Genomic DNA, 4745 nt, shown 5'->3' with positions numbered 1-4745 from the left:
CAGGTTCTTTCCCCGCCAAAGGCAAACTTTTTTATCTTTTGTCTTATCTGCTTGAGATAACTGATCTCTCTGGCTGTGATTGGTGCAGATATCACATGGCTGGTTCAGCGAGGGGCCAGCCGGCACAACTCCACTCTTGTTTGCGTTCATTCAAGACGTCTCCTCTGCTGTTGCAACTTGCCTAAACCGCACATTTGTCTAATAAACAGATAATTCAGCATAATTACTTCCGACTCTGATTAAGGGGATGAACTCCTCGGTGTTCTTCACCTCCTTTTTATCGTTAGATATGCTACAGCCAAACCTCAGCTCGTCTCTCCTCTTTAATTGCCGCCTCTGGTAACAGGTGACTACTCTTCGCCTCCTACCTTTAGGATTATTGCATGTTAAGTACAGTACAGTCACTGCTGGAGTAATGAGGCCCACAGTGACTCTTATTACTGCTTCTTCCGTACACACACATACACACACACACACACTTTTTGTAATTTCCTTCAGTTCAAACTGAGTTGAAGCTTTCCAAATCAATTCCAACCTTAAGGTCAGTTCAGGGATTTACAACGCTGCTTTTCTTTATAATAACAGAGTATATAAACGTCTATCTGACCTCGTGTCAAAGCCCTGAACAGTTCAGGCAATTGGTGGCCTTCAGCATGGATAAAGGCTGACAAAGGGACAAAAATCAATATTACATAGATGGATGCGAGAAAAGGTTGGAACTGGAGGCCATGTTAAACGTTCAGAGTACCAACACACTCAATGCCTCGCTTGATTGTCAGACTCTACATAGTGCAGGACTGTGTCGCTGCTGAGCGTCAAACAGCAGCGCTCTTGTGTTTGTGCGTCCGTAGGTGCACAGAGCTGACAAATAGCGTGCGTGCTCAGCGGGAAAAAAACCCTCTACGGATAAATAAAAGTTAAAAAAACAACCAAAACAATAACAAATATCTGACCTGGAACACTATGTGAGTGTGAGCGCTCCAGGAGGTCCAGGTATGGAATATTTCTGGCCGCCATCTGCTGCTGGGAGGAGGCTCGCCCGCTCCAGCCCGGAAAGAGTCATACATCAGCGCTTAAAGAGGAAGAAGAATCGGCCTCTAAACCTCAGACACTAATACGGCTCAGATGGGCTTTAATACCAAATGCCTCATATTTTTGCTACTTCGCGTTATAAATGGCCACATCATCATTAATATGGTGGCTGGTAGTGTTCCCCAGAGTGAAAAGGCAGCTTTACACTGTTGCCACTTACTGAACTCCTCACATCAATTCTTTGCACCTCTGACAGGAAAGTCGTTAATATTTCTGAAATAAAAAAAAAATCTTAAATAACTTTTTTATCAACTCCCAGAAAGTCTCAAAAGGTTTCAGCCTCATGTTTATTCACAGGAGCTCGTTTGAAATGCATATTTATCTTTGAACACACACACACACACACACACACACACACACACACACACACACACACACACACACACACACACACGTGTTTAAGTGCTAAGAACGGAATTTTGATTTGGCACGAGAGTCGATTTCTGAAAGCAGGAGAAAATGATTATCACTTGCGGCGTGCAGTTTCCTGTGCATTTTCGACTGGTTTCATTTGAGAGCAATTAAGGGAAAGAGAGTGTTTTTAGAAAACCCTCAGTCTTAATCGTTCTAATAAACCCCCTAAAGACCTGCTGAATTTCCTTAAATGTTTGTTGATTAAGAAAACAGGAAGGCAGGGACGGCTTGGTTCATTAGTTACACTGTGAGCAAGGCTTTAGGTACGCACAGCCTGGGGGCCACGCACTCCAAACATACACATTGGAATAGTAAACACATACGCTCTCTGACACACACACACACACACACACACACACGCACACACGCACACACACACACACACACACACACACACACACACACACACACACACACACACACACACACACACACACACTGCATTCTAAGGACATGAGAGCGTGTAAGCAGCAAAACACACACGCATGCAGATGCTCTCACGCATGCTTACGTTCGCGCAGTTAAGTATGTGCACAAACCATACAAATGAACTCACAAGCTTGGCAAGAGCAAAACACACACACACACACACACACACACACAGGCACACACACACTTAGAGGTGTGATCTGCCAGGCAAGGCTGTGAAACGCTGCTATGTGAGAAAACACCACGCAAAGCAAACAGAGGCTCACAAGGCGAGCGCTTGTTCTGAGGCCAGAGAGCCGGGGCGATGCTCCTCACATCTCGGCGAGAGGAGAACGAGGGAGGGAGGGAAGGAAGCGAGGGAGCGAGGGAGGAGAGGGAAGAGGGAGCAGATCGGACCAGACGAGATAGGGGAGCGTGGAAAAAAACATTTCAGGTGAGCTGTGGGGTGGAGGGAGATGACACAAGAGCGCTGAGACGATGAGATGACTTGTTTAAGTTGTAGAGGAGGAGGGGACGAGGGGATGAGAGGAGGAGGAAGAGGAGGAGGAGGAGGCAGACTGGAGCAAGAAAGGAAAAGTCGCTATTGATTTTTATTTCTTTTGGCTTACTGGAAAGAGTCATGAAAAAGCAGGACAACGTGGCCAAGCACAACACGTCCCCGCGGCACGTATATATTCGCAGCTACACCGCGGAACAACGACAGTTCTGGATCGTTTCCCGCTCAGAATTTGGCGTTTGACTTTTGCTTTTCTTCTGGACCAATAAACGCGATGGCCCCCCCCCCCCCACACAAAATTTTTTCGCTACGCTACAGTGTAGAGACAAACAATGAGCCATGAAGACTGGAATTTTTTCTCTTCTCTCTCCCGGAGCAATTTTCCCTTCCAGCAGGAGCAGACTGTTATGAGAAACGTGAGCCTGTTTTGCCTTATGATCTACAATCTGGTGCCTTATTGACACGTTTGGCCCCACCGACCATAAGAGAAACCTGCACGTTCAGACGACTTCAAACCTTTCCAGCGCCGCCAGGGACCGTTGTCTCATTTACGAGGCCGCTTTTTCTTTTCTATTTTTGAGGTCATTCCAGTTCGGCTCATTCCGGATGACTGGTATTCCCCCTTTGTGAATCCGAAACTCGCTCTCAAATTCATCCATAAAGGGAAACAGCTGCCAAACATTTTAATAACGACGCCGGTGGGTGCCAGGAGAAACTCGAACGGGGATAATCTCTTTTGAGGAAGCCAGTCTTTTGTTTCTGCAGGCCAGAATAATAACCAGATGTACAATAAATGATGCTAAATCTCCCGCAATTTCCATGTTTGTTTGTCTTAATGTTCGGATTTGGTGCAACATCGGGACTCAGTTTCAGTCCATTCCAGTGTCCAGACATTACTCTGCGCGGTTGCCATGGACGATTCGATCGCGGGTGCTACTTGGCCGTTGGAAGAACTCAATGTCCTAGAAACGAAACGCAACACACATACACATTACACCCGAGAACATCTAAACAAGCACAGCATTTAACAAACTTCCATAAATTCCCTCTCTGCGTTGATGTGCGTTGTAAATGTTTTTCCGAGCTTTACTGGCAGCCGTTACTGGCAATCACCTCCGCCATGATCATAAACGCAGACATGTTTATGATTTGTTTTCTTCAACACTCGCATTAATCGACAACGTTCTCACATTTTGACCTTGCTGCCAGTTTTGGGAGCTGCTTGTCGTCTGAATCTATCCCGTTTCCCTTTAAACATCTGCTTACCATTCCAGTGAAACGCCACATTTAAGAAAACGCAGTCAAAAACTAATTATGGAGCGATGAATAAACAGTAATCAAACGTATAAGATATCCCAAAAAAGAAAGAATACTTGCTTTACAACAAACTCTTGACAGTGTTTGTAAGAAAATATGAAACATTTACTTTGGTGAATGCTGTTAAAAAAACCGAAGATAGCAATTAGGTTTTCTGTTGTGACATTTAAAAGCAGTATTTGTGTGTGTGTGTGTGTGTGTGTGTGTGTGTGTGTGTGTGTAGGTGTGTTTGTCTGTGTAGGTTCATCTCACATGCACTTGGATAACTGCCCAGTTGGAATCTGGGTTGAGTCCCATCGCAACGCAACTTGGACATCGATGAGAGATCGCGATTGCGTAACCTCTTCTGATTGATCGGTGGCTCCGACGTGGAAAAGAAAAATATATTTCTAATATCACAGATACATGGACTCTTCCTCTTCCTCTTGCTAGTTTCGCTTTGTAATGTTCATTTTCAACAGCGCCATCACAAAGTAAGAGGAAAAGGGTTCAATCTTGTCATAAATACAAAGCAGACAAATCCAATCCAGGAGTTGCGGCGAATCAGAAAGCTTGGAATTTCACACAGGGGGACGTTTCAAATCCCAAAGCGGCCTGCCTGTGTGTGTGTGTGTGTATTTCGAGGTCTTTGTCTGCACGTGTATAGGATCTCTACAATCTGGGAGCTGAATCGGAGCCATCAGCTCCTGCAGGACACCCTTTCTCTCATTGAGATCTAAAGGGCAGATTATCTCTGGCATTCCACATCTGGAAGCAGTTGAGGGCAGAGGAGCCGCGTTTTCTGAGAAATATACAAATATGTAGGACAAAGTGCACGTGAATGGACGGAGACAGATCCTCACTGTATGATGCCACCGTGAGCAGATCCCATTGCAAGCTGCACCCGAGTTTTTAAAGCTTTGGGATTGGGAATTTTGTTGCACTACGGTTTTAAGGAAACTAAATACATACATGCTACTGTGTTTGCAGTATAATACAGATCATGCAGGTTTGCTCA

This window comes from Genypterus blacodes, unplaced genomic scaffold (assembly GCF_046128005.1).
Source record: "Genypterus blacodes isolate CSIRO-AG114 ecotype Tasmania unplaced genomic scaffold, CSIRO-AGI_Gbla_v1 ptg000438l_1, whole genome shotgun sequence".
Taxonomy (NCBI): domain Eukaryota; kingdom Metazoa; phylum Chordata; class Actinopteri; order Ophidiiformes; family Ophidiidae; genus Genypterus; species Genypterus blacodes.
This window is presented reverse-complemented; position numbering follows the sequence as displayed.